The 23975-nt window shown below is 39.6% G+C and overlaps 1 long non-coding RNA gene across 1 annotated transcript in view; it reads left to right on the top strand.

The window, feature by feature from the left end:
• LOC142073395 (uncharacterized) overlaps nucleotides 1-23975 on the top strand; it is a 138276-nt gene that overhangs the window by 101749 nt on the left and 12552 nt on the right. Inside the window, exon 3 of the long non-coding RNA XR_012670244.1 lies at nucleotides 8353-8453. This is a non-coding gene — a long non-coding RNA (uncharacterized LOC142073395). The remainder of the gene's footprint in view (nucleotides 1-8352; nucleotides 8454-23975) is intronic.

The following is a 23975-nucleotide window of genomic DNA, read 5'->3' as shown; positions in this document are numbered from 1 at the left end:
CAGCCATGCTCATGATCCTTTTGGGTTTGCTTTCCACTGCCATTGCAGAAACCATCATTTACTTGCATACTAATTCACTGAAAGCACATCTGAAAGTTCCATGTGAAAGTATTCACAGAAACCAAATGCTAAACAGGCAACAAGTGATCATTCGTGCTGGAAGAATTTGCACACACATGCAATCAGGGCACACAGAGATGATATCATGTGACCAATCATAAGCAGTAACACAGCTTGAATAGCCAATATTGAACACTCATTCAGAACTGTTCCAAATCAAACCACAGAAATAACAAAAATATTTAATAATCAGCTGAGTAATTTGGAGAAATGAATAAATTCATGGGAATTGCTACCTTCTTGCAGACAGCCTGCAAAGCAGAATACAAGCTGATTTTGTCATAGAAGCTATTCCTTGTGAAATATTTACCCTGCTTTACTCAGAGAACTCCCATTGGCTTCTATGGAAGTTCCAGTCTTGAAATGATGGCAGGACAGGCCACTCTGTCTGTACCTACACTCCTAAATAAAGGTCTTGCTCCTGCTCTCATTGAGATCAATGGGAGTTTTGCTAAGTTTCTTTAATTTTAAGACTGGGCTCAAAGTTTGATTCTCATAGGAGAAGTCTGAACACAAGGAAATTGTGCTAGGAGAATGTCACTATATGAGCATGCTGGTCACAGGGAAATACAGCTTTGGCCCCATATACACAGAATAGATTAGCAGTTCTCAACCAGAGGTCAGGGCCCCCTTGGGGGGCCTCCAAGCAGAGCTGGCATTAGACTCACTGGGGCCCGGGGCAGAAAGATGAAGCACCACTATCCAGGACTGAAGCATGGGCCCCTAAGCCTTGCCACCCAGGGTTGAAGCTGAAGCCTGAGCGACTTAGCTTTGTGGGGACCGCTGTGGCATGGGGCCCCAGGCCATTGCCCTGCTTGCTACCCCCTAACCCTGGCTCTGGCTTTTATATGCAGGAAAACAGTTATTGTGGCACAGGTAGGCTGTAGAGTTTTTATAGCACGTTGGGAGGCCTCAGAAAGAAAAAAGCTTGAGAACCCCTGGAATAGATAAAGTAGTGCATCAAAACACGAGTACAGAAATAAGTAGCAAACGTTATTAATTTCACACTTTTATCTTTTGCAGCCCTAAGTACGTTAAGGAATTTTTGATAAATTTTCTAATTATATTTGCTCAAGAGCATTGGCAAAACAATCTGGGCTATTAATGAGATATTTGGTGCAAATTAATCATTAATTGGACACTCAGCATTCTGAAATAAAACTTGCTTTGCAGTGTGTTTTTATTAGGCATAGCCAGGCTTAGGAAATGTTAATATCCTTAATAGATTTGCATCATAATAACTTGATGGACATTTACTATGAAAGTACTAAGTTATGATGAATTGAACACAGATTCCACTATACGAGTCAAGTTCTCTGGTCTGCTTTGCTGCCTTTGCACTGCTCAAGAATGAAGGTGAAATCTCTGTAATTTCCCAGTTTGGCATATATCCAGCAAGTGGGAGTCCCCAGTAGAGGTCTGCTGGAGGAGCCTCTGCTGGCTCCTCCACTTCCCCTCCCTGGTAGATTCTAGCACAGATTATATTGGAGTTGGCAGCAGGAGTTCTCCTTCAGGACAATTACCACCTACCAAAGCTAGAGCAGCCCCCCCCTGGCTGCTGTGAATAGCTGGAGCCAGGGCAGAAAAAAAAATAAAAAAAAAAATCGGGGAAGTAGACCCAACTCCCAGACCAGCATAAGGTGGATGCAGCAGAGAATCTAGCCCTATTTGCATTCACCTGGAAATAGCTCTTTTTCTTTGTCTTTTTTGTCAATCAAATAAGCTGTACCTAGAAAGTAAAAATAACAGTAACAAACTACATAGTGCTATTTTATAATAAGTGAGTGATTACTGTTAATGCATGCTATATAGATGATTTTACACTCAAAGACACATACTGTACAGGCTCTATCCAACAATCGCATGTATATATATATATATTAATGAGATATATATATAACCTTTTTAGCAGATTGCGTATATACTATATGTTGTTTTCCACAATGTATGTACCACTGTATGTCAGTGACTCCTAGTGGGAACAGTTCTTGCATAACAGAATTATAGTTTATCTAAAAATAACAACAGCATAGAAATTATGAAAACAAAATCAATCTTAATATCCATTAAGATTCATTCCATTGTTTTAACCTTGTAGTCACACAATACACAATGTTTTCCCCCAGCTATTTGCCTAACTCCTTTTTAAAGGTATTTATAGTAGAAATTAATATCACTGCCTGTTCTTTATAAAGCATAACTATTCTCTGCTCAGAGACATTCTACTTACATTCCTTCAGGAACTGAGCCTTTCTTAGTTTTAGTTCATGACTCTTGTTCTTGCATTTGACACAAATTCAAATGGGACTGTAGCATCTATCCTCTCACGTCTCTTCAGAATTTTATATACCTCAATAGGGTTACCTCTTTCTCTCTCATCTCTAAAGAGGTTAGAGATGGGGATTTTTTTTTTAGCCTTTTTATAAAAACCAAGTCCCTTGGTTCTTGCAACATTATGGTTGCCATCTGTTTTATTTTATGCATTTCCCTGATATTCTATCTGTAATAAGTTGACCTGACATAATCATGTTTCACATATGGCCTGATAAGTCCCTTGTATTCTGCCAATAGTCCTACTACTTAGTAAATATAGTTATTATGCACACATTTACATAGTTACATTTGTTCCTTTTTAAAATTGGTTGGTTTTTGACACGTTTTAGTCTTTAATGTTCTCCAGCTCATAGGGGCTGCATATGGATTTATTCACCTGGCCACTAGGTGGAGACACTGAGCAACCAGCTGAGCTCCCATGACCAGCCAGCTTAAGGCTGAGAATTGACATTAGCCCAAGGATCATTAAGAAACGCAGCAGGGCCCATTGGTCCTAAGGTGGGCAAAAAGTCCCTTTGCAGGGAGAAGCAAGGAGATTCTATTGTGCTTGGGGATCTAATTCAGAAGTGATGTGTAAGGTGATGCAAAAGTTAGACTTCTTTACACTCATTCAAATTCCATCAGATCTACTTACAGCAACTCTATCTGTGTATCAGGGAGTCTAAATGAGTGCTGAAAACCTGGAAGACAAAGTAAGTTACACTAGGACAGTTACTACTTTAACTTCCTGTTTATTTTGGTTCCTCAAGCTGTATATTATGTACAAACGGACAGATCCTCAATTGGTGTAAATGGGCACAGGTCAACTTGTTTCAATGCAGCTCTGACCATTTATGCCAACTGAGGAATTAACCTAATGTCTTTATAAATAGGGCACATGTCAGCATAGGTGAAATTTATCAGAGGACTAGGACATCCTTCATGTCATAACTCCATATAATAATTCTGGGTCAAATTCTACCTTCAGTGACATATATGAAAGTGCACTGATTACCTCTTTAGCGGGTTCTCTTAAAATGTCAGCATTTGCCACACAGTTGTATCTCAGATGACACAGTTTCTCTCTATGCTTTGAAAATAAATTATAAAATATAATTGTGTGATGATGTCTGTTGCTAGCTGTTGACTATTTACTGGCAGCTACTGTATCTGTGAGTCTATGTTGAACACATATCTTTAGGGCTCAGATTTTACAAGGAGTTTCAACTCTCTCCTCCAATATTGCAGGTGCAGTTAATTTCAGGCACAAGTGATAGTATTTAGATGTTTGCACCCACACATGAGTTAATTAATCAGACAGTTGCTACAGGTTCAAAAACTAGGATTTTGACCCATAATTAATTTAACTTGCAGGTGATTTAAAGGAAAAATATATGGCCCTAGATTGGGCAGAAAATTGCTATATGAGCTGTAAACTCCAAGACTACATTACAAAAACATTCACTAGCATACTGTAGGTCAATAGGTCTATGCTAGGAGTTAATAGTTGAAGGCAAGGAAGGAAAGAAGGTACTAATATGGTAGCTTTTGTAATTAAAAAGAGGAGGGAACATTTATGAAGAAGGTAAAGAAAATGTGATACCTTTATTGGATCAACATATTGTGTGAATTTTATTATAAAGCTTTTGGACCAAAATCCAACTTCCTTTACACGCTGGAAGATTTTACAGGGCTATGTTGATTTCTTAACTGTGAATTGCATAACTACAAGACAGAAAAAGATTTTCATTGCATGACAGGAGAGCTAAGTTCAACTCCTTTATGGAGGTGTATTTACCACTTTATAAACATTTTCTTTGCATTTAGGCCCACAACACTTGGTTGGTATTTTGTCCAAATGTGAGAAAAAAATATGGATACATCTTGTATTCTCATTTCAAAGATCCATGTTTACCACGGAAAAAAATATATATATATTTGCCCTGGACAAATTCCTGAATGCTCAAAATGAAACCACCCCAAACCACACAAAATCTATAATAAAGTTAAATTGTGACTTTCATGCTACACCCTAGTTTAGGCTTTCTTCCTAACAATTAAATAAAAGGCAGTAAAGGTTGTTTTAGTGATAAGAGTGGTGTATATTCTTGGACTAGCCAGCCATACAGTACTCCTTCCTGTCCTTCAGCATAGGGAACATGTTCCAGCAAACCAGCCATCACAGTGGCACGTTGGGGGAGAGAGGGAGGCATTACTACCAAAACAAGTTAGAACAGTCCAAGGTCATAAAGCTGGTCATAAAGGTGGAGTCCTGCCTTCTCCACCCCTCTTTTGAAGAGTACTGGACTAAGCACAACCCAGCCTACCCAATTAGCAGGGCCACAATCTTTGTTAGTTACTTCACTATCCAGGGAGTTTGATGCAGGTAATGACACCCTGAAATGTGTCAACAGGGTGGTGCTATAGAGTTATAATTTCCTAGACTTACCATAAATATGTGGAGAAAACACCACAAGGGTATAAGGAGGATGACAATACAACTGTGTGGTCTCTTGGGAGAATAATGGCCATGAGGAGTGGAACAGAGAGCAACTCTGATGACAGTTTATTAAGAACTGAGTTGGCCTTGCAGTGTGTTCTGTAAGCTCTTTGGGGCAGAACACTGGGCCCTAATCTTGATTGGAGTTTCTGGGCAGTAGTTTAATAAAATAATAATAATCTTCAGTGCAGTCAATTGTTTTCTGTAAGAAAATCTGAGTCTGCTTCATTAATATAATCTTGTTGGTTTAGAATGACAGTATCCACTCTTTTGTCAGCTGGCTTGATCAAGATGTTATTGGATTTTAGTGACTGCTTAGCTTTCCTTTCTAAAGGGGAGTGATGGTAATAAATGTTATATGTGATTCTCAGTGGGTTGTAGACTCCAGGCCCATTAGGAACAATATTCTACATTTTGCATTTGCTCAGGAAATGCTTCTCTGATTTTTCCATGTAGCAAAACTGCCATTTGAGAGAGCAGATTGCGGTGTCATCCACACTGTTCACAAATTGTTTGTAGCCATATTGGTCCTCACCATGAGCATATGTGTGCATTTTTCAAACGTCACAGAAACTTGCTGCTTTAAGGATAATATTAAACACCTTGTACCATATGGAGCCATATGAATGAGTGTCCTTATAGATTTTAGCAAGGTGCTGCATGATTTGCTAGGATGGGCTATGTTCTAAGCATCTTTAGTGACTGAAGATAATAGCCATTCATGTGGTTAAAAACAATCTCTCCCGCCACAAACCCAGCTTAATTAGGTTTGCTGCAATTTTCTATGATAATTTAGTTCTGCCTTTGCCTTTTGGCTGGCAGATCATCCCTGGAAACCTCTTATAGAATTTCCTGTTGACTGCAATGATACTCAGTTAGGACAAAACTGATCACTGCTGCCTTCCCTGCTGTTGAATTCAATCAACAAGCCATACATAACTCTCTACAAGTAGCAAACACCAGTGAGGTCAGAATCTGAAACCTGGCTGTTTGACACAAAGAACAAAATGATAATATAACTGGCTGTGCCAGCACTTGCATCAGAGTGTAACAGATGAATGCATCAGTCTATTGAGTAACCTTGCCAACTTTTTTTTCAATTAGTTTTCTCCTCGTAAATCAAGGAAACCATTCACTCAAATTCCAATATTAAACCACCAGTGCACGGGGGAAAATATTAGGAAAATGACAACACTGTAACTTACACAATCTTTTTTGTGACAGCAGAGAAGACTCCTCTGTTCCTCTCTCAGTCTGGAAGGCCCCCCCAACCCTCAATTTTCAGTTATACTTTCTCCAGCCACAAAGACTCGGCTTTGTGATGATCATCCCTCCATATGAGATGAATGGAAAACAGTTTCTTCCGGTGCTCTGAACTGTCATCCTGAAATGGCCAGCGCTGAGCACAAGGCCACTGCCATGCTCTAGCCTTCCATTTCATGATGGCACCAGAAAGGAGGAACAAGCACAAGTCTCAGACTCATATCCACATGGATGCCCTTTGTGCCACAATTAATGGAGCTGTGAGAAATATGGTGGGTTCCCTTCACAGGAGTTCATGCCAACATTTTCTCTGATTTTAATGCATGTGAGATTCAGATCTCTCCCCACATTTCACTTTGAGTTTCCAGGTTCCAGGAGAAAAACATTGAGCGAAATTCAATTGAAACCAGCACATTTTGCCTGTTTGCACTGCAAAACAATACATTGTTCCAGGCGTATTCAAACCTGGATCCAAGTTTGCTCAGGAGTTTTGCCAACCTGACCTTAGTTTAGAATCTGGAATAAAAAATACACACCCATCCCAAATACATCTTGCACGATTTCAACTTTGGTTGTGATCATTTTACACAGTCCTAGCTGATTAAATGCTGGACCAGCCTCAAGTTAAACTATTTTAATAACTGTATTGCCATGAGGCAAATGTTATTTGAATACTCATTGAATACTATTGGTCTTCTGTAGCCCCCCCAAAGAAAAACAAAACTGGGTCTCATTCTCAGGTTATACCATTATAGCAGAGTTCTTTGGGATAGAGGAAAAGTTTTACCTTTATCCTTTTGTGTGCATCTTTTCAATGCCACAAGCAAAGACTAAAGGAATCCAATTACCTTTTGAAAAACACAAATTACCATCAGGCTTGGTTTATATTTTAGAATTTGAGACAAATATTGAGATGCATTATAGAACAGGGAGAAAGATCAATAGACCAAATGAATAAAAATAGCTAAATGAAACCTAGAAGCCAGGAAATGGCTAACAATAAAATGGAAAACACGGTTATTGAAACTGTGGTTGTACTTTTTACTTTAACATCTGAAATGTCCTTAAAATAAATAATGTCAAAAGGAAGGGAGAGCAGCATGCTAATCATTGTTTCATGCAGTCTGCATGGATACTGTATAATGTTTTAATATGCAATTTTACAATTGCCAGGACTAGAGACTTTTCCTCATTTAAATGGTACCTGATGAATAGGAGTATTGTAGGGATTATGTCCCTTAATGACAAAGCTAATCTCCTGTAATAATAGCGGCTGCTGCTGATCACTGCTTGAGTTATGCAAGGTAAAAATGGTTTTGTGTGTGTGTTTGACTTCAAAGGATTTTGATTGTCAGAAAGAGAAAGCAACAGAAAGGGGACATAGGGACTGGAACCCTAGATTGAAGAAGGGGATTAATTGTGATTATTTCAATGTTTTGTACAAGGTAAACTCATTAGAAAAACATAAGATTTTCCTATTTTAAATATATTTGATTCAAGAAGCTTTGTTAACATTAACGAAAGGGAAAACATTCAAATGCTTTGTAATGTGCAACTGGATAAATGCAAAGCTTTCCATGATTGCATCCCACAAAAATAAAATAAAAATATCACAAATCCAGACCACAAGTTGAGGTTGCTGAATTGCCATTATAAAGAGCCTATAATACCCGCAGGAGTTATTTTTCCTTTGAAGAAATGTCGTTTTCCACCCACAGCCAGCCACATTATGCAAAGGACAACACATTATGCAAAGAGGTATGATTCATACTTCTCTCCCCAGTCTGACCCTCCTCCCTGCTTGGGTTTACCTGTTTCTATTCTATCCTCTACAATTTCTTATGCCCTGACCCCTTGTGTAAATGGACACCTTAAACTTTATACTGACTTTATATATGCATTTCAAAAGCAGCCAAGACCACTGGCCTTTAAAATGTGCAGCTAAGACTCCAAGTATGGGATCCAACAGAAAATTTCAGAGGAAACAGGTAGAAATAATGTCAGTTCTATAACATTTCTATAAACTCAGCTTCAGAAGTCATCAGTTCTGTAATCAGAAGTTCAAGAACATACAGTAAAATTAACTGCAGATTCGTGATCAGCTGAGATAAGTCTGGTATTGAAATTGATGATGTGTCCCATCAATTCCTCCACAGCTGACAGGAGCAGGTCTGTGTATCTGTGTTATTTAAAGCACTGGTAGAAGAGTACCTGAGGAACTCTCTGCCATGGGAAGCTGCACGAAATCGACTAGCAGGTATTTGGAGATTCATTTGTTTTATCTGAGAATCACACCAGTTCCAGAAAGAGATTATCTCAGGAAAAAAATTAAGTACACTGTTTATTTTTCTGGTAGATTTCACGGTTGGCTTTAAATGAGTACTCCTCAGGGTCCTTTGGCTTGCAAACTGAGGGAGCTTGGAAGGAAGTGGGAAAAGAGAAAACATTTACCAAGTGGGTTTCTATAAACCCTCAAAGCTGTGTGCCTTAAAATGGCTCAAATGAAAATATTTTGTGAGGATATGATCCAAATCAAGATGATAATGCGCACCCTGGGGACAAGGGAAAACTCACAGCTCCCACCATCACCGGTAGCTATTATTGCCACGGGGAGACAAAACAACTTACACAATGATATGTCTCCAGCCTTGAGGGAGAAGGTTTAGTCTTATCAGGAAATTTTCAAAATAAGCATGGCTTAGCACAAAAATTATTGCGTGGAAATGTCTTCATCTAAACACTCCACTGTCTTAGAATTCTCATGAAGAAAGGCATTTATTTGATCTGTTGGACACATGCAGTGCATTCTGCTATGTTATTGAAATCAATAAGGTCTCACCACAAGGGGGTCTCAATAAGTATCAGGCAAAGGGTCGGGTAACTGGAATATTTATACAGGTATAGATATATTCCAGTTATCTGACCCCCTTAAATAATACATGCTGAGTCATCTAACATCCTAGAAAAACTGGGTCTGATTCTCCATTCCATTCTGTAGCAAATTATATGCCCACAGATTGCAGAATGTATGGAGGCCTGTGTATATGTAATGAAGCAGATGATAGAAGAAGTTAATTAAATAAAAAAAATAGAAGTACACACACACACACACACACACACACACACACACCCCATATTCAGGCATCTGGGAGATTGGGATGAACAAACTAAATGTTGAGCCTAAAATGATCAGCTGTGAAACAATTAGCAACATTGACTTTTAACTTATTGAATCTAGGTTTCAGAGTTAACATTGAGATGAATGGGTAAGTTCACCCCCCCTTAGAGCTATTGGGTCCCATTCTGCATTCTATTACAGCAGTATAACACTGATGAAACTGTGATGAAACCCATAAACTTACTTTTTTGAAAAAAAAGTGAAAGCTTAGATTGAAGAGCGCAAGTCTGCAGTAGAGAGGGAAGTAAGATGCAATCATAAAGTATATGGGATCCTGTTTATATACAGCAACATAGTTATAACAAAAAGACCACTAAGTAACCCCAGTGTGATGCTGAGCTCCTAACATGGCTCTGAAAGAATGAAGGGGAGGAAAGGAGAGATCTGGGTTGGGTGTGGTCAGATGCTCTTACAACTGTATGGGTCCTTTCTTCCCTTTCCCTCTCCCTCCACCTAAATATAAGTCTGTGCTTGAATGGCAAAGGCTTTCTAGCAACAAGACTGGAGTCCACTGCTGTGAAAGGGTTTTGTTCCCACTCCACAGCCTTCTCCTATGCGTTACCAACACCGAGCCCACCTGCTAAAGACAGGCACTAGGAAGCTATGCCTTGTTGTATTAACAAATTACATCAGTTAAAAGAAGAATCATGGCAAGGATTCTCTCCAAGATTTTTTTAAAATGAGAAGCAAAATTAAAAATCTCACACATACTTACCATAAAGTGATTACACTTCCGTATGAGGCAGTATTACCAGCACAGCACTTTTTTTGGTGGTTTATGGGAATTCTCTACAATCTGAAGTTCTTTAAAGTTAAATTGCACTTCAAAGTTTCATTTACACACTGTAAAAATGATATAGTTAAGTTTTCAACAGGGAATGAATTATTCATTAAAGAAGATAATGGTGCTAAACTCGACCAAGGAGCTATAACATTAGCATAAAGAATGGCTTATGTCATATTAATTTTAAAAACAGAAAACATACAACACAACAGATATTGAAGCACAGATTTGTTTTTTGGTTATATTAAACGAAAAGCAATTATTCTTACAGCAACCTTTCCATAGCATTTTAATCATATTGCTAGGTATTTTACAAGCCATTTGATCTTAATTATTAATTGCATTAGGGTAGGCTGGGTTGAACATGCTTCCATCCTAATTTTATTATCTCTGCTATTTGATTTTATGCAAAGATCCAAACACAAAAGTGCTTAAAGGGGGAAAAACTTGATGACACATTTTTTTCTGCTAGTTGGTGATATGAAAAATTAATATGTAGGAGAGTAATCTCACCTTTAATTTTCTTTTTTAAAAAAAGGTAAGCGTGAAAAATATATGCAGGGTATTTTGAATTACGAAAAGGACCATCTTTGGAAAAAAAGAAGAAAAGAGATTTTCCAGAAAAAGCAGTTTAGCTGTAGTGCACAGCATACATATAAAATTCAGAGAGCAGTAAATCTGAAGAGCTAAATTAATAAATGTAAAACAATCACTCAAATTCCAAAGGCAATTTATTCTAGATGCTAAAGTAAGAGGCTGGGAGTCATGAATCCTGGATTACTTTCCTTGCTCAACCCACCATGCACTTCAATAATTCAATTTACTACCTCACAGTCCCCCTCTGTAACATGGGTATAATATTACTTTCTAGCAGTAGTTTATAGTACTTTTCTGCATATTATTTAAGTAATGTTTTGAAATCCTTGGATGAAAACAACAATAGATCAAATAATGACTGAACTGTTAGTTTTTTCTAAAACTATACTTCCCTATCATCATACAAAACTGGAAATTTACCAGTTTGTTACTTCGGTTTAAATAATTGCCCTTACATTCATTTTGAGATTATTTTCAGTGTCGTTCGATCTTTGAGGTCCTCCACTTATTCCTTCTAAGTTGAATTTGGTTTAATTATTACAGACATGTTTTTCATTTTGCCTGAGAAATCATTGCAGAAATATAGATCTGATTATTTGTGCCATTCAGAGAGTTCATACTGTTCATTTCTGACAACAAAGGTGGTTCAGATCTGGATCTCAGTTCATCCAAAGCCCCAAAAGCCCAGTGGGGGGGATTGGAAAAATTGTTTGGGTTGTTCCCCATCTGTAATTATAACATTTACTCCTTTTCTTCTCATGAGGTTGTTTTTTTGAGCAGTTGGTATGGGATAACAAATCTCATCATCCTCCTGTTGCATACAGCTGGAAACTCTGAGATCACAGTAGGGGCCATATCTCCTATGTTTACTGTGGAGGACTCAGCATAATTTGGGAGGGCTATTATGGTAATAATAATGATAAAGATAACAAAGGCCCTATATATTGTGTGATTCAGCAGTGTTGGAACTTGCTGCACAATCCATTCCTTACCACAGAACTGTTCTCCAAAATCTACCCTTTCATTTCATATATCTGTATCTATCTCCAGCTCTCATGGCTGTGATGATAACATCGAAAACATGGATTGAATGTAAACCAATGCAGTGTTGGCTTCCTGAGTCTGCAGACTGCTCAAAACAATAGCTCTGGGAAGTAGCTCACTTGCCTCAAAAGGTTGTTAACTCTGAAATTTAAAAATAACATTGCGACTATCAACGCCCCTAACAATTCAGTGCTGATCATTGTAGCAGAAACATCTAGCTCCTGTCCTTATTCCCCTCAAATTGCTTCCCATTCCTCTTCATGGATAGAAAGCCCCAGCTACCCACTGCCCAGCTCCCAAAACCTCTCTCTGCCCCAGACAACTTCTATGATGCAGTCATTCCTTGTCAAAACAAATATCTGCTCTGCATTGAAACTGGAAACACAGGAGCTTAAAACATTTAACGACACACGAAATATCTCAGGGACTAATGCACTGATTGAACCATGCATTTTCGTATTTAATTCATTTAAAAAAAGCTCCATATGTTAACATGAATGACTGAGGCTGCTGCAGACTTTTCAGTCTGCTGCATCACAGTATGGCAGAATGTAGGTCTAGCTTCTTGGGGAGTATGCAGACCTTCATTATAATAAATTATAAATGTTCAGCCAGCTCTATTGATAACTGCATATGTTTTTTCATTCAACCTTCAATTACTGTGCTACCTCTCTAAAGTAATTACCCTTTGAGGATGTCTTTAATCACTGTAATATATTTCAGAAGTACTAAGGGCCTGATTCAAAACCCAATCTATTCTATGGAAAGATTCCCATTGACTTTAATGGACTTTGGATCGGCCCTTAAGTCTGTGAACATGGAATTGTGTTAGGACTTAAAATACTATCTTAGGCTATTTAGAGAGCACATCAAGAAGCAAGTATCGTATATCGTGTTTGGGGAATGTAATGTTTCTTTTCTTGAATCCTGATCTAGCTGATAATGCCAAAAATTCAATATTTCAAAAGAAAATAGTGCTAAAAATATAAATTAGTCTGAAATCAGCCATCTAGCAACAGAATAATACAGATTCTATGTGCAATAATGGAGAGATACTAACAATGGATAGAATATTGTCACAGGATAATGCTTTCTTGCTGTTAGATATATGGCAAGAAAAAGCAGGGATGTTTATTTTCAAAGTGGGAGGCACTGAAATTGTGATAATTTTCTGTCTTATTAACTTTAGTTATATTATGTGAAATTACTGATGTTTGGAAATAATCCTTGTATCTGATGGATACCGGAGCAATAGAGTGACCGCTGCTCACTCTGCTATTACGGAATGACTGTATAGAATCATGATTTGAATTCACCTCAGTTTAAATGACTGTAACACACTCAGGAGTTCAGAATCAGGAACAAGTGGTCTGACCTTTTACAAAGGAGATATATAGGCCCTGATTTTCAAAAGGGCCTCAGCCTTTGGTTTTTTGTCTACATTTTTCAGATAACCATAGAGACAAATATGTGTGGGTGCATTTTATTGTCACTTAGACAGTTAGTTACTTTACTGTCTCTGCAAATCAGGTAAACAGATATCAAATTTGCCTACAAAATTACAACCAGTAGGATATTAATTTTGCAGACAAATGAAGCGGAAATTATGGTCACAAGAATAGCTCATATACCAATCTTGTGCAGTAATGGGTAAAGCTGAAAAGATATGTAGGTTGAGGTTCAGATTAGCACTCAAACTTTTGGATGATTATCTGAACTTAGTCTGAATCATCCAAATATATCTGGGCTGAAAACATGGTGAGGTTAGGGTTTTGAAATCCTTGGATGAAAACAACAATAGATCAAATAATGACTGAACTGTTAGTTTTTTGGCTGTCTTGTGGAAATTCCTGATTCTAACTGGACCAGAAACCCCAAGGGGACATAATACTGCACAATGAAACCAAAAGAGGAAAGAGAATATAGATAGGGTTGCCAGGCATCCAGTTTTCGACCAGAACTCCCGGTCGAAAAGGGATCTTGGCAGCTCTGGTCAGCACTGCTGACTGGACCAATAAATGTCCAGGTGGCAATGCAGTGGGGCTAAGGCAGGGCTCCCTGCTTGCCTTGGCTCTGCACAGCTCCTGGAAGCAGCTGGCATTTCCCTCTGGCTCCTAGGCAGAGGTATGGCCATGGGGGCTCTGCTCGCTGTCCCCGCCCGAGCATGGGCTCTGCAGTTCCCATTGGCTGGGAACCATGGCCAATGGCAGCTGCATGGGTAGCACCTGCGGACAAGGGGAACGCGCAGAGCTGCCTGGCCACACCTCTGCCTAGGAGCCAGAGAGAAAGGCCGACTGCTTCCGGGAGCCTCCTGAGGTAAGACCGCCTGGAGCCTGCACCTTGAATTCCCACCCGCACCCCAACCCCCTGCCCCAGCCCTGAGCTCCCTCCTGCACCCAAACTCCCTCCCAAAGCCCACACCCCTTCCTGCACTCCGAAACCCTCAGTTCTAGCCCGGAGCCCACACTCAGCACCCCTCACTCCCAGCCCCAGGTCAGCCCGCACCCCAGCCGGAGCCCTCATCCCCCCGAACCCCAACCCAGAGCCTCCCCCACACCCTGAACCCCTCATATCTGGTCCCACAGCGGAGCCTGCACCCCCATCTCCGAGCCCATACCCCCTCCCACACCCTATTTCCCTGCCCCATCCTGGATCCCCCGACACATTCCAAACCCCTCATTTCTGGTCCCACTCCACAGCCCGCACCCTGACCCAGAGCCCTCACTCCCTCCCGCAACCCAACTCCCTGCCCAGCCTGGTGAAAATGAGCAAGGGAACAAGAGTGGGGGAGAGCAAGCAATGGAAGGAGGGGGAATGGAGTGAGCAGGGGCGGAGCCTCAGAGAAGGGGTGGGGCCTTGGGCAGGAGGAAAGGAAAGGGGTGTTCGGTTTTCTGCATTCAGAAAATTGGCAACCCTAAATATAGATGATACGTGTACAGACACACACACACTCCTCCATCCACTCTTCCCCTGACATTCTCTATCTTCCAATTTCATTTTCAGCTCACAGCAGCCAATTATCAGTTTAGCAGGTGGAGGGGATGTAGAGACGAAGGAGGTAGGCCACTTTAATTAACACAGAGACAGTAGAGGTTTATTTTGGTACTACTTTCTCTTATGAAGAGACAATGCTCCTGCTATCAGACACTATTAAAAATCCATTTATTTCATATTCTCTCATAATGTTCTCCATAAGGAAAGGAATGAACCACAGTGCATATTTTGTGAATGATTTATAAAGAGGTATTACAGATTGATGATCTGATTCACAGGTCTCCATAGAAGGGATGACCACTTGTGTTAAAGGGAGCTCACAGTGGATAAAATATTCTTCACTTAAATAAAAAAAAGAATGTTTAACCACAGAGAGCAGTTGGTTTAGCCTGTCTTCCTGCCCTTGGATCTCCAAATCTCAGGACTATGGGCACCAGGCCCTTTTCTCCCCAGACCATGTGGGACAGTAGGTTCTTATATCCACTTCTCTGGGAATGGCTTATAAAAGGTCCCAACAACTCTGAACTCAGCAGTGTCTGAGCAGCTATGGCTGCAACTTTACAAAAGGGGACCCTTGAGATCTTGTGACATCACCACAGAAATTCCCCATAACAGCCTTTATGCAAATAAGCCTTGTGAAGGAGGAGGTGATGACTGTTGGTGGGAGGATGAGGATGTAGTGATAGAGTTAGTGAAAATTAGGGGTGGGGACAGCTCAACAAGGGTCTATTTCCCTCAGAAACTGCTCTGGCCTGGGGATCTCACACTCTAGGATTTCCTAGAATGGCTATCAGCTAAATGCGCTCTCTCTCTCTCTCTCGCACACACACGTCTTGCTGGTTTTCTGAAGCTTTCCTTTAATACTATGGAGCCAATGGCACAAGCTAGCAATGACTGCTTGGCACTGTCTGTGTGCATTCATACACTCTTTTGTGATCTATGCACCAAGCAGGAATTTTGCATTTCATAGATCATTTAAAGCTTGCTGCAGTGATTCCTCATGGTCAAGAATCAAAATATACAATACACTATGTTACTAAAACAAAATACAGGGGGTGGCGGGAGGAAGAGAAATCTAGCCAGCATGATCTTTTCTTTTCTTTTTTAAATGAAAGAGAGACATATTGGACACACTACTCTGGTTGTAGCAATGGAAAGTGACGTGTCATTAACTGGTGTAAAATGGCACCTGCATTCACCCTCCGATGTCTCATCACTTCCCTCCTAAATACAAACTAGTTTCTATAGTGTTTGTAAATCACTGTGAGCTCCCAAGACCCTCAGTACTAAATTCAGCAAGTGCAACTTTCCTTCCCTGGCCATGGATTTACTATGCTACCATAAGGCAAGCCAAGCTGATAGACACAATCATTGTGCTGTTTGTTGTATAAGAATAAAGTTAAAGAAGAAACTGTATTTCTGCAGCTGTTTGATAAACTCTTTCTCTATAGACGTGGCCAGGAGCTGATTATCCTGCACTAGCACATCACACAAGCTATGCTCATAGCAACATTGGACACCCTGAATTCAAAGGAAAGGGAAGAGACATCCATCTATGTTTTGGGAGTGACGGGGACATGCCAATATTTGAACGTGTGTGTGTGTAAGATGCACCCACAAACCAAAGGTGGTTTCAGGAGGCTCAGACCCAACCTCCTAAGATTCGCAGAGATTGAGGGTTGTTGGTCACAAGCACCAAACTCACAAGGTGAGAGGGAACAACCTCTTACAGCTTACCCGGGGGGATGGTGCACTTGCTGAAGTGAAGCCCTGCTTCTGTGCAACTCCTCAGTTCCACAGGAGACAAGTTCCTCTTGTGAATCTGGGGCACTGTTCAGAAGTGAGGCTTGCCTCCTGTGGGGGGAACGGCTGCCAAATATCCTTCACTCCCATGTTACTGAAGGCTTGTAAAGATAAGGCAGTTCCCAGACAAATCATGAATATTTTACTATTAGTGGAAAGTACTCAGTTGAAACCCTTCTTCTTTCTCTTTTCTTCTTTCTTGGTTTTATATATTTTAGATCTTCAAAGCAGGAGGGTTTAGTGAGAAATGGATAATGACTGAGAAAATGAACAGATATTCTGATTGGGGCCTTTGGGCATTAGCACAACAGAAATAATAAATAGCAGTAACAACACAGATTTTTACTGCAATCGTTTACAAGGAAGATATATTACATGTGACCTATATTACTGATTTAAAAACGTATGTTTTCATTTAGTTGTATAGCTTCAGAAAGGCAAAACATATTTCATTACATTCCTCCATCTTCTCATTCATCTGAAATTAATATATTTTAATAGACTCACAACATGTCCACAATTAAGTCTCCATTAAGGACCCACTTCTGCCATACTGCCTACAGCAAATTGCGTTAACTTGCATATAAACTGCACAGAAATGATCTGTGGTTGTTTCTGTTCCCTTTCTCCTAATCGCTACATTTTTCTGTGCTTGGGCGCAGTCCTGAAATGTATAATGCATGGGTGAAATGCTGTCCCCGCATGAAGTCCCACAGAAGTCAGTGAGGATCTGTGTGGGTGGAGCAATCATCTGGTGATTGTACATTGAAGGATCAGGGTATTAGATTGTGAGCTCCCTGGAACAGAGACTGACATTCTGGAATGATTGGAAAGCTCCTGGGACATATTGGGTGCTACCAGTAAATAAGTAATTTCAGGAGTCACACAACCCAACATACCCGTTCAATATACTGAAACTTTTCATAGTTTTCCATTGTTAATTGTCTGTTCAGTCATCAGCCTTCCCATTAGTACATTCGTATACTTTGACTATATCCCCAAAAGAGTGCTGTGTCTTTAGGTATAATTTTAACCTTAAAGCTCATGTTTAATCTCTCAAGAGCTTCTTCCTACAAAATGTGATCCTCTTGGAGCTCCACAACGTACATGGCTGTTGCCCCTATTCCATAACACAGTTCTAATCCTTATCAGTTTTTTGAATACCTGCCTATTTTTGCTCAAAATGTTGTTGTGGGATGCACAGTTGAGGTATTGACTTTTTCAAATCTCTTATCTCTCCCTGCCATAGACAATTTACCTTGAATCACCCGTTGTAAATTTCAGGACATTTTTCTAACAGAAACTGCATATTAAGAGATATGTAAATCACACTTGATTAAAGTGCATTTCTAGGAAAGAAATCTTTCATTATCTAATATTTTATGACTACCGTCTTAACCAAACTAAAATTACCTAGAAATAAAATGTTCTTGGTGATGACAATGCTCTTGTTAATGTTAGAATTATAAACTTTGAGAAAATGTAGGGCTAAAAGGGTCAAGTGCTTTATTATTGAAAGCTTTCTTAACGCTCTCTGTACTCTATAGATAGCAATATTATCTCCACACTGGGCACTATTATGATTATAACTGCTCTTTATAATTCAGCCACTGATATGCTGAAAATCTAATAAATTTTAATAATAACAAAGGGTCAAGTGTTTTCATGTAGCGTTTATTGGAGACTTTTAGACAATCTAACATACTGCAGCGATGCCAATGACAGTGGCCCAGTTATCCTTCTGTCTTTTAATTAACTGAGACTGCGTTCTGCTCCTCTCTGATTGCCGGGGATTATTAGACTGGTGACTCACCATATGACATCAGCCCATAACAGAACTCCTTGCTCATCTTTAAAGACTTTTATTTTCTGGTGATTAGGGAACATTTAGTAAATAAGTTTCTTTCTCACTATACCCCCATATTGAGTCTAACATTTATATGGAGAATAGTGATATAACACATTTTAAGTTGAAATTTAGGAGTAGGGTTAAACTCCAGCTATATTTAAGATAACTTAGTGGGCCAAATGCTGCTCCGAATTACATCAGCACAAATCTGAGGCATGCCATTAACTTCAGTGGGGTTATTCCAATTTACACCACTACAGCTGAGAGAAGAATTGGAACCCCTAGTATTTCCTTATCATGGGATACCCACTGAAGTCAATAAGAGTTATATGTATCCCATAGCAGAGGAATGGGGTTGGCTTCTGTGCTTAGAATTTCATTTTCCGGCATCAGTATTATTGAAAATGAGAAAAGATATTGAAGCAAATTCTAGTTATTACTGTATATCTTGAAGGATTTGGTTTTCTTTAAACTGTTTCTGAAAATTTAGGTTATATTATATTCTTATTGAAACGAACAGCACAGAATATTATATAAGATAAGGAGACTAATATTTACTGTAGATACCAGGCATCACATACAGTATCTAGAAACTTTCTAAGGCCATGACTCCTGCAAAACCTGCCCCCCAAAAGGCATATATGTATGTAATATTTTGAAGAGTGACATCATTATCTCCCTGTCGAGCACTATGAATACAGCAGTCAGCAGTTTTCAATCAACTGAAGCAGAAGATTTGACCTTTTTAAATGGCTGGCTTTGTCAAGAAACCAGTAAATGAGAGAATAGTTAGCTGTTATTTAACATTTTTTTCCCATAGTATATGAGCACATTCAGAGCTTCCAAAACAAGGATATGCTTCCACCTCCTGTAGTTCCAAGTGGTGTACTCCCTGTCACCACAAATCCCTCCCCACACTGTCTTCGGTATATAGACTGGAGTACTTATCCAGACTAATTCTAGGATACGTAGGACGAGGGAAGCACAGTGCCTTCAGGAGTACATAGGAAGGGTAGATGTTTGTGTGACCCTTACAGCGTCTCAGTGCATCTGACAGTGAGTTTCAGCTGGACTGACCACCCCAACTTAGTCTCTAGGAAGCATTTTTCACTTTTATCTGCTTGTAACTATTTCTGACTATCCCTTATACTTGAACTCACTTATCACTATATTCACTATCACTATATTCTTTTGTTAATAAAACTTGTTTTACTTTCACCCTAAACCAAGCCCGTGCTGTGCCTGACTTAAAGTGATTGTTAACTCCAGTTAAAGTGATAAGCTGTGCCATTTGTCTTTTTAGAGGACCAAATGAATCTTCTTATACCTCAGTATGGTCCAGGAAAGGTCTGGACATTGCAGAGCTCATGGTCTGGGGAAAATTCAGAGCTAGGGTGCCTTGAGTTCACCTTGCCAGACATAACCAGAGCTGGTGTGTGCCAGAGTGTGACCGAGCTGTAAGAAGCAGGCTGGTCTCACCACAGTATGGGACCAGCTATAGTAGCTGGTGAGGAGGGGACAGACCTGTGAGATGAAATCCTGGCCCTATTGAAGTCCATGGAATTTTTGCTATTGGCTTCAGTGAGGGCAGAATTTCCTGCATGGCTGTCTTCATCCCAACCCCTCTGCATCTTCTAAAAGAACAGGAGTACTTGTGGCACCTTAGAAACTAACAAATTTATTAGAGCATAAGCTTTTGTGGGCTACAGTGACTTCTTCAGCTTCAGCTGCGTGCCTCAGGGCAGCGGGGCCTAGAACTGTCAGCTGCTACGGCGGGGAATGGAACCTCCCTTCCCCGAGCAGCAGAGCTCGGGCTTCAGTCTACCCTGGAAGTCGGCCCCCTACCCCCGGTTATATTTAGTAAATGTCACAGACAGGTCACAGGCTTCCATGAATTTGTTTATTGCCAGCGACCTGTCAGTGACTTTTACTAAAAATATCCATGAAAAAATCTTATCCGTAATCATGGCATTTTAACTCCCTGGTAGGCTTGTCCACTTATACAGTGAATAACTAAGTGTGTGCATATATATCACCCTTCTCTCTGAATGGCTATTGAAATAGCATCTTACTACTTGGCAGTGTTGTCAGCATACTTTGAAATCAATAAGATGACCTCAAAATGTGATGGGAAGAACAGATGTCTATATACTGTGGTCCCTCACTTCCCTGTGGCAAAAGAACTTGTCCAGTGTTATCACTAGGCATGTCCTGATGGTCCATAAGAAAAGTGTTACCAAACATGTTTATGTTCCGGCAGCAACAAAGGGGTTAAGGATGAAATCATGTCAGCCTACCTGAGTATTCAAAGTTTTACACAATATTGTTGTAGCCATGTTGTTCCCAGGGTGTTAGAGAGACAAGGTGGGTGAGGTAATATCTTTTATTGGACCAACTTCTGTTGGTGAGAGAGACAAGCTTTTGAGCATAAACAGTGATGTGAAGAAGAGATCTGTGTAAACTCAAAAGCTTGTCTCTCTCACCAACAGAAGTTGGTCCAATAAAAGTTATCCACCTTGTCTCTCGAATATTGAAGGTTTTGTCAGTTTGAATCACAACCTTAACTTTATTATTTAAATGAAGCTTTTGTATTTCATTAAATACAATGCAATTATCTTTGCATTTATGATGCAACATAATTGTAAGAGTATGACATTGTTCTGATGATAATGTTCATTGATCATTCATAATGCATCTGGCTCATGCCATGAATCATGAATATATCATAATCTTTCTTATTTTACTTGCTACTAGAAGGCTTTATTTGCAGATTGATGCCCTAAATACACATTTTTAATCTCTAGATGGTACAAGATTCCTCTTACCATGCCTTAATAACAAGCAGTACTATATACCTTCCCAAAAGTGAGCTACAGCCTAAATCCTGATTTAAGTGCTTAAAGGTTCTTGTTTAGTTACATGTCAGTAATAGGTAAATCCTGAAAGATATATGCTTTAATGATGTGAACTATTACTCAGTGTGAATGACTGAGACTACTAGCATGCTAGCAATGGCCAACTTTTGGTCTTACATCTTGGCCAACACTTTGACTTCAGACTTATTTATATACATATAACTAGAGCCAAGAAAAACATCTGAATTTCTGCCCTTTGGGAAATTCCACCATTTCAACATCTGTTTTTGTCTTAAATTGAGACAAACCATTCAAATATCTAAATTTTCATCAAAAGAAAAATTCTAAAAACTGAATCAGAAATGTCAAAACATTTTGTCTCAGGGTGTTGAATGGAGATTCAACATCTCATTTTTAGTCAGTTTGCAATTAAACTGCATCTGCCTATCGTGCTGAGGAGACACAAGTATGGTATGGGTGCCTCTTGCCCCTGGTCTCCTCAATATGCCAGGCTCTATGGCAGTGGTTCTCAAACCTTTTTTACTGGTGACCCCTTTTACATAGCAAGCCTCTGAGTGAGATTATTGATTAAAAACACTTTTTTATATATTTAACACCATTATAAATGCTGGAGGCAAAGCGGAATTTGGGGTGGAGGCTGACAGCTCGCGACCCCCCCCAGGTAATAACCTTGTGGCCCACGAGGGGTCCCGATCCCCAGTTTGAGAACCCCTTCTCTCTGGCAACAGTATGTCTTCCATGATGCACCTACAGTTATGTGACTCTTATGAAGCACCACATGGCTCAGTAAGAGTGGAGGGCACAGTGCATCACGGGGAATGTCTGGCAAATGAACATAGGAATAGAGGATGAAGCACTCAAACTACAACTCCCATGCTGCACCATGGCACCACACACAGATGCAGTTTAATGTTGAACTGACTCAAAATATTTTAGTTCTGTTCAACAAACTGAAATGCTTCAATTTGGGTCAAATTGACCCAAAACAAAATACTTTATTACAATTCGCCTGGTGAAAAATTAAAAATGTCATCAAAAACAAAATTTTCCAGTGGAAAATTTCAGTTTTGCAAAAACCATATTTTCTATCAAAAAATCATGACAGAAAATTTCCAACCAGCTCTCTATATAGTTGTTCCATACATATTAGCATATTTTATATATACCATAGGCTCAGGCCTTTCAGATATCAGAAGCTGCAATGGGCCTCTGAAAATTTGTGACACAGAGAAAATCATCACCATGTTTATCAGATGCTGACTGGGAAAGCAAAAACAAAAACAGCAGACTCATTTAGATTACTTGAAAGAAGGAAATGCTACCAACAAAAATAATGCTACCTGTGGAAGATAGTGAAAAAAGCCGTTTTTAATGAATAATTATTAATTATGAATGAGTCCCTTCACTCTACTGATTATTGTACTACTGAAAACACAAAGCCTTCTTCATGAATGTGCTGAGGCTCTGGTTCTAGGCTGGGTTTTCAACTGGGGACACTCTAGGCCTGTTCTGCTCACTTGAAAGTCAATTTCAGTCCCCCCTCTAACTTCAACGGGAGCAGGCACTAACTGGGGAGGGTTACATTCCTGTTTTCAGTTGCATTTATAAAAGTAAGTCTTTGTGCACTTTACCTATTACATAATTGCTCTAATTCTGTGATTAATTTGCAGTGTTTTAAAAAATCTGAATCCTTACTGTATGTCTGTTGGAATATTGAGAGGGAAGATAGCAGTTCAATTAGTTTAACACGTGAAAGGATATTACTGTTGGGCTAATATATTACACCTGGTCCAGCATTTATCTGGCTTTTAAAAAGGAGGTTCAAGAACAGAAATTAAACAGAAGTTTCAAATGTATTCAAACAACTCATAGATAACATTTTTAAAGATAAGGAGTACTTGTGGCACCTTAGAGACTAACCAATTTATTTGAGCATGAGCTTTCGTGAGCTACAGCTCACTTCATCAGATCAGTGAGCTGTAGCTCACGAAAGCTCATGCTCAAATAAATTGGTTAGTCTCTAAGGTGCCACAAGTACTCCTTTTCTTTTTGCGAATACAGACTAACACGGCTGTTCCTCTGAAACCTGCCATTTTTAAAGATGTGTTTCACTCACAGGACAGAGCTTTCAGGCCAAGATTACTGATCTTTGGAATTTATATTTGTTTCTCAATAAATATAGGATGTGGGAGGAGAGAGACAGGTGAGACATGACAAAGCCTTCAAATGGAAATTTACAAATAAAATTCTCAAACAATTTCAGGCTCAGCTGTTGCAAATCTTCCCTAACTCCTCCATTAGTATTCAGCAGCTACAGTAAGTGGTGATATCATCTCTGGAATATCCAAAATCCGGGCTAAGGATCACAAAACTGCTGACTGTGAGGCCAGTAGAGTATAGATAGGCCAGTGGAGCATCCTGCCTTACAGTCTGCAAAAGGTGTTACATTTTTCTGAACAACTCTCAACTAAAGAATTGCAGGTTACCCAGCTAAGGAGACAGATACCTTTGCATATAAAGGTGCCTTCACAATAGGGCCAGGCAAGCAGTTTGCCTCACAGCTTAGCAGTGGTGAAAGGGCATCAGCATGTTTCTACATCACTCTCGGAAGAACGACTTTCAGAAGGAGGGGCTGTTTTGGGGAATAACATTAC

This window comes from Caretta caretta, chromosome 10 (assembly GCF_965140235.1).
Source record: "Caretta caretta isolate rCarCar2 chromosome 10, rCarCar1.hap1, whole genome shotgun sequence".
Taxonomy (NCBI): domain Eukaryota; kingdom Metazoa; phylum Chordata; order Testudines; family Cheloniidae; genus Caretta; species Caretta caretta.
Note: the sequence above shows the minus strand (reverse complement) of the source record. Positions and strands in the feature narration are given on the sequence as shown.